Genomic DNA, 7,618 nt, shown 5'->3' on the forward strand with positions numbered 1-7,618 from the left:
CTAGTTAACTTGTTACTTTTATGTTGACAAAAAGAGTGATCAAGAAGACAATTTTTTCAAATTCTATTCTATTTAAAATTTTCAAATTTCAAAAAACAATTTAAAAAAAAATAAGAGACCCAAAATTAGAATTTACCATTAGAGGAGATTTTAACTAAGAGATCATGAGTTCTTATTTACAAATAATTCTTAAAAAATTCAAACAGTATATAAGTACTCCCATATATGAACCCCCATTACTCTTACTACAGGGGAGACTTGTGTCTATTTTGCCCATAAATATGTTGAGTTGACCATGAATCTTGTTAAAAGAAATGTATTCACGTAGACCAACTTGATATCAATTTTTCCTTGTTTGTTTGAATTAGTATTTTGTTGAGTAGTTATCACCTTAGCATTTTTGCAATATTGAACCTTTAGCAGAGGATGATTCAATTAGGTAAAAAATTTCAAGTGTACATGGGGAGATATTAGTCTATTTTATGAATAGATTGTCTGGTCAGGTCCCTCCAATTAATTGATAACTTTTCTTTATTATACAAGTTTGAAGGTTTCAGTTGACATCTACAAGAAATTGGTGCTTCATGAGATTGAAGTATTTATAATTCGATTCTTTGTTTTTATATAGTCTTTGATTTATCATTGGGATTTTGGATATTAAAAATATCTTGGATGTTTTTCACCACAAAACTTGTTTTAAAATATGTTTAGGAAGATTTTGTATTAAAGATTTAGATATTTTGGTAGGTAGCTACAGTTTCACTAGTAAACATGTAATAATGGTCTGAATCAAATTTCATGAAGAGTTATTCATCAAAAAAAAAAAAAAACAGAGCATACACATCCCCACAAAGAACTTGAATGTTTTCTTGTTTTATGAATTCAAATTTATTTTCATATTCATAGATATTTCCTTGCGAAAAATACTTAGGTTCACTCCTATGGTAAACCTTCTTGTTCACTTATTCCTTTTCAACCCATCAGAATCTTTTATACATTATTTTATTTAAAAAACTAAATCAAAATTAAATTAAAAAGCAAAATAGATTAGGGAAACAAATTCTGTATATATATTTTTTTTAAGGAAAGTTAAATATTGGTCTGGTTTAGATTTTACAATTAAAATGAAATGATATATCGGTTTGGGTTTACAAATAAGGTGATTAGGGTTTAGATTTACAATTCAAACATAATTATACGTCGGTTTGGATTTACAAATAAAGTGGTTAGGGTTTAGATTTTACAATTAAAACGAAATTATATGTCGGTTTGGGTTCAAGGGTAGGTGGTTAGCATGTTTATTTGAGGTGGGGTTGAGAAAAAAAAAACATGAAGAAGTCCCTAAGGTTAAGTTCAATTAGCTCTAAAAAAAAAAAGATCTTGTTATAGTCTCCTAGAAAGAAAGGAATATATATATATATATATATATACATATTATTAGTTTAGCAAAGAAGAAAAGAAAAAAAAAAGAAGAGAGCTACATGTTTAAAGTTTAGACCTTAGAGAATACAAAAAAAAGGAGTTAAAATCAAGGTTGTGGATAGTTTTGTTCTAGGGGGTTTGATTAAAAAAAAAAAAAAAGGGAGATGAATGAGAAAAGGGTAGATTATCAAGAGTTAAACTTTGTATGCCCAAATTGTTCTCAATCTTAGATAGTTTTCACAACTGTCTAGCATTCATTCTTTTGAGAGAAAACCATCCAAAGAATTTGCTTGAAACCACCTTACCAATAAGCCTTACCCTTGAAACCGATTGAGCATTGATTCACCTCCCATTTACAAGAATTCGCCAAACACTTAAATGAATGTGAAATAGATGGTCTTTGGAATTGCAAGTCTTTACTTTTAGTTGGAGGTTGAACTAGATCGATGCATGGTAATAAGCATAGAAAAATATTTGTAAGTATGTTGATTGATCTTAGCACCATTAAACTATCTTTAAGGAATATAGCTTGAAACATTCGCTTAGCTCCAAAGGTTATGAGTACCATTTTAGATCGGCACCCTCTTACTTCCTTGCTAGAGGACTAGCAAGATTTAAGTTTGGCGGTATGATAACTCTCTAATTTGCATGTTTTTAGCATCCTTTTTTGTCCATATTTTGCATTGTATATACCCTTACCTTAGCATTTTTAGGTCATTAACTGTAGGAATTCACTTTTAGGCCATTTAGGGTGTTGCATTCTTGCATTTGCATACTTTCAATGAAAACAGGTGCTTTAGAGCCTAAAATGGGGAGAAACAAGGACAAATCCGAGCATGTACCCAAAGGAGCCATCGAGCTGGAAGAACAGTTTGAACCCCAACACGATCGAGGAGGATCCGAGAGCAGGAAGAACAACCCGAAGATCTGCCCAAGGATTAACCCGACCTCATCTTCGTGCACCCCATCGAGTAGACCCTCGGGCATGACTGGGAAGCTAGGTCAAAGGGGTTTCCATATATAAATCCCTCCTCTTCTTCCTTGCAAACGAGCACGCCGCAAACCCTCAAACCAGAGAGCGAGAGCTTCTGTGAGAGAACTGAGCGACTCAAAACACTTTTTACTTTTTGTTAGGATTTATTTTATATCTTTTTGTCATTTCTTTATATCTCTACTTTGTACTCTTTATTCTCTACTCTATCGTTTATTACAATGCAATTTTCATTCGTATGTGCTTTTGTTTCTCTTGCAATGAATTCCGAGTAGTGTAGTAAAGTTTCTAGGGATGGGATAGATGATTTCGTGTTCTTGATTGGTTAGGATGTCTTAGTTTGATTGTATATGTTTAATAGATTCCCTTCTAGATTGGTGTTCTTAATGCTGTCAACAAACCGAGAGGGTGAGATTAGATCTAGGGCGTTTTACCACCAAGAGGTGTAGATGAAATGCTTGAATCAACCAATGCTAGAGGTTTACTCACTTAGCCTAAGAGATTAGATGAGTAAGGGGTTTACTGACAATAATGAATCGGTTCTTATTGCCTGCTTGGTCATGTTTCTCCAACGAGAGTTGGGTAGGGGAGTGATCAAGGTTGATTGTTTCTATCACGAGAGTGTTTTAACAAGATATTAGAGATTCATTGTCTAGGCAATATTTGCTTGAGGCATGTAAGACATCCATATTGGTCAGGAACACTTAGAATTCGATTACCCCATCCTTAGAAGCTTTCGTATTTTAGTTGCTTGCATTTTTATTCATCACTCGATCCCTTACCCGAACAGGTACATGATCACCTGCTTCGAGTAACCCCTCAAGTTGTTCATACCTTCTTTGCTTACTCGATCACCACACCCGATCCTGTACTCGAATGCTTGCATCGAGTGCTTAGGTCGTGTGGTTCCTTGTTTATATCCCATTCTTTTATTATTTTAGGATTGTTAGACAAAACCCAATTATTGCTTGGCTTGACTTGCATTGTTCTGATTGCATCCTTCCTGCTAGCATAAACAACCATTTGGATTGATAACCCTTTGTACTACAACTGCATAGGGAATTGATACCCTGGGTGGAAAAGCCTGTTATCACCAAACTCATGCAAGAACATGCACAAGTCCACACTCATGCAAGCTCATGCAAAGTGTCTTGGAAATTACAAAAACAACAAATGCAAAGTTTGAATAAAAGAGATAGAAAATGGGCCTAAATGGATCACAATGGGCCTCTGGAATAAGTATGTGGGCTTGTCTCATTAAAAATCTCTCTAAAAAAACCCAGTGGGACAAAACCAAGAGGTGAAAAAAGAGTACAAGTCCACACACCTCCATTGCATCCTTCTCTAGAGGCTTGAATCACAACCAGAGTGGTTGGAAAAACACACTCAAGACTGCCCTGAACTTGATGTAGAAGTGTAGTGATGGCTTGACTTAGCAGCTTTGTCTTTGACCTCACCAAGGGACCGTTCGAAACATACAAGGTTTCCTGTAGAACGCCTTCTTCTTTCGGTAGAACGTCTTCCTCTTTTGGCAGAACGCCTTCGTCTTTCGGTAGAACTTCTTCCTCTTTTGGCAGAACGCCTTCTTCTTTCAGCATGACTTCTTCCTCTTTCGGCAGAACGCCTTCTTCTTCCTGGAGAAGCTTCTCAGGTTCAAGCTGCTCTGTAACTCCTTGTTCCAAGCTGTCCATGCTCATATCATCCTCTCCCACTTGAAAAGGATTTGTCCTCAAATCTGTTTCACCTGCAAAATAAGGGATACGATCAGCAACATTGAAGGTATTACTCATATTATACTTACCTTGGAGATCAAGTTGGTAGGCGTTCATGTTGATCCGTTTGAGCACTTTAGACGGTCCGTCGATCTTTTGCATTAGTTTTGACTCCTTTTTAGTTGGAAATTGTTTACTCTTCCGATGTACCATTAGTTGTTCTCCAACCTCAAAGATCATCCTAAAAAAACCATTGGATTTATGATCATGCATCAAAATATCTTCAATTCCGGTTCTCGCAAAGACTTTGAATAAGGAAGTTGGCCGATAAACGGCGGGCGAGATCATCAAATCTTGTATTAAAAATGAAAATGTATTTCAGCTTGGTACAAATCATTATCATTGTCATGTTCTGAATGTAATAAACTAATAAACCAAGGTTACTTCATCAACAACAAGTTCCAGAACTGCAACCACCCACAATTGAGGAACCAATGAACGATCAAAACGGTCCACCGGCTCCTCAAGCAAGGACCTACATAGGAGCAGAGGATGCTCCATCTACTCACACTCGAAGGAATGACATTGTGCCACCTACTGTCCAAAACAACAATTTCGAGATCAAGAGTAGTCTCATCTAGAGGATACAAAGCAACAAGTTTCATGGATTACCAATGGAGGACCTATTAGATCATCTGGATGAATTTGATAGGCTCTGTAGCCTCACCAAGATAAATGGAGTTAGTGAGGATGAATTCAAACTCAGGCTTTTCCCATTCTCTTTGGGAGACAAAGCACACATCTGGCAGAAATCACTCCCCAAGGAGTCCATCACCACTTGGGAAGCATGCAAGAAGGCATTTCTGGCCAAATTCTTCTCCAAATCCAGAACCGCAAAGCTGTAAAATGATATTTCTAGCTTTATTCTGAAGAAAAATGAGACGTTCAGTGAAGCTTGGGAACATTTCAAGGGATACACCACCAGATGCCCTCATCACGGCTTTAGCAATGCTTCATTGATGAGTACACTTTATAGAGGAATGGTCCCCAAGATACAGATGTTGTTGGACACCGCAAGCAATGGTAACTTCCTCAACAAGGATGTTGATGAAGGTTGGGACCTAGTGGAGAACTTGGCTCAATCTGATGGGCATTATAATGAGGAATACGATCGTACTGTGCGATCTACAGGAGAGGAAGATGCCAAGTACAATTCAGTTTTTTTTTCTAACTTTTTTTTTCAGCTGCACGTGTGGTTTTATTTTTTTGTATCTGCACCAAACGGTTAATTACAAATAAAATACGACCAGTTTTATCTAGTTTTATCAGCATTACAAAAACATACTAGTTATACCTATATATACTAGTATTACTTTAAACCCAAAAATTCAATTCTGAATACGATGCAGAACAAAAAAATCATGAATCTCTTCGTAACCAAAAAAATGAGTTTTACCTAGTTCTACTTGTTCAACCAAATCCAACTATTTATCATTGAGTAGATGGAGTCACTCACGGTTGGCTTGTACTTCTTCACGATTTGGTTCATCGCCGCCGTCATTCCGGATTTTCTTCTTATTGTTGAGTTGTTCATCACCGCCATTTCTTCTTCCCGAAATTGGTTACAGAGATCGCTCAAAGTTGATTTTGTTCATCGTCGTTCATCACCACCGTTTCTTCTTCCCGAAATTGGTTACAGAGATTGCTCGTTGTTGATTTGTTCATCGTCGTTGAGTCGTTTATCACCACTGTTTCTTCTTCCTGAATTGGTTACAGAGATCGCTCGCAGTTGAATTGTTCATCGTCGTTGAGCCGTTCATTGCCGCTGTTGTTTTTACATATCGTTGTTGAGTTGTTCATCGTTGTTGAGTCATTCGGTGTGAACGCTGCTGAAACCATTTTATCTTACTATTTTTATCTAGTTTTACTAACATTTCAAGATCACACTAGTTTTAATTAGTTTACTAGTTTTACTTAGTTATACTAGTTATACCCCAAAATTCAAATACGAACATAAACCCAGAATTCACCAATTATAATTCCAAAGCTTGTATTTTAGAACCATCTTCCTTATCAATTGAACACCATAGCAAAATACTTATTTTCTCAAGTTTCACAAAATCGATTTTGAGATTGCAGTTTTATTTCAAAAATTTCTCAGATCTTAGGGATTGGATCGAGTTTTGAAAGAAAAAGAATGGAGCCATCGTTTCTTCTTTCCAAGTTGGTTCCAAAGATTGCTCGTCCTCGCCGTCGTTGTTCATCACTGCTACCGTTGAAATCGAAGAAAGTGAAAAGAGTTTGAGAAAAGGAAGAAGACGATGAAATTAAAAAATTTATTTAGTTTAATTTTATATATTTTTTTTGTTTTAAGTATATTTATATATATATATTTGATTAAATCCAATAGAATATGGGTGGGTGGATTAAACCCATGTTTTCAATGTAATTGTTTTGTTTTTTCTAGGGTATCATAGTAAAATACCAGTTTCTGGAATTAAAAATAATTGAAAAAGAAAACAGTTTTAAAGAAGGGAGTTTTGAGATTGTCAGAAATTTTTTTAGGGACATTTGAGTTTTTGACTCGGGGTGAAAGGCTGCGGCGAATATTGGCTGCTCCCATAGTAGGAGCGTTACCCATAGGCGAAACGCAATACCATCCTCTACCAGTAAACCAATCTGTCACTTTCCATGAGCCATCTACGAAACAAAGATGACTCGATAAAGACCTAGAAAACCCGAGACCGCCATCTCCGTATAATACACCCGCATTGTGAAGATCCGACTTTGGCCCTATGACCTCTGTCTGAGCCAGAAACCAAGCTTTAGCCTCATCCTCCGCTAATCGCAATATTGCAAGGGAATTCGAATCCAGGTTACTAAAAAGTTTATTATTATGTGTTTTCCAAATTCATCATGTGATAGAACATCCTTAAACCGCCAAAAGAGAAAATCCATGTTCGTCATTTTAGTTTAAATTATTTAAAATGATAGTTTTTAATAATAGTAAAAGTATTACATAAATAAGTGAAATAATTGATATATTAACTTTAGATTTTTATGTTGTGAATTAATTCATTAAAATTAAATATAAGAATTGATGAGATAGAAAAAGGAGAAGAGAGAAAAGGCAACTTTATAGATTTGTGATTGAGCAAATAACTCACAACAAGTTAACAATCCATTTATGATGCATAATTTACAGAAAGAAAGAAAGAAAGAGAGCGTGTAGGCGAGGCCTGAGCACATGGGAAAGGAAAGAGGCAACGCATAAAACTCACGCCGACGATGAGTCAACACGCGAGTCAACTCGAGCCTCTCTTTATTTAAGAAATAGTTAATTTCTAAAATTAAGAGAGACCAGACCACCATAATTAAATCACTCTCCTCTCCTCCTTCCTCGCTCTTAATCTAAAAATCTTTCTCTTCTTTTTCAACATTTCAAGTCCACAAAACAAATCTGCAATTCTGTCGGTGCTTTTATTTTTTTACT

Source organism: Camelina sativa, chromosome 7, assembly GCF_000633955.1.
Source record: "Camelina sativa cultivar DH55 chromosome 7, Cs, whole genome shotgun sequence".
NCBI classification, from domain to species: Eukaryota; Viridiplantae; Streptophyta; class Magnoliopsida; order Brassicales; family Brassicaceae; genus Camelina; species Camelina sativa.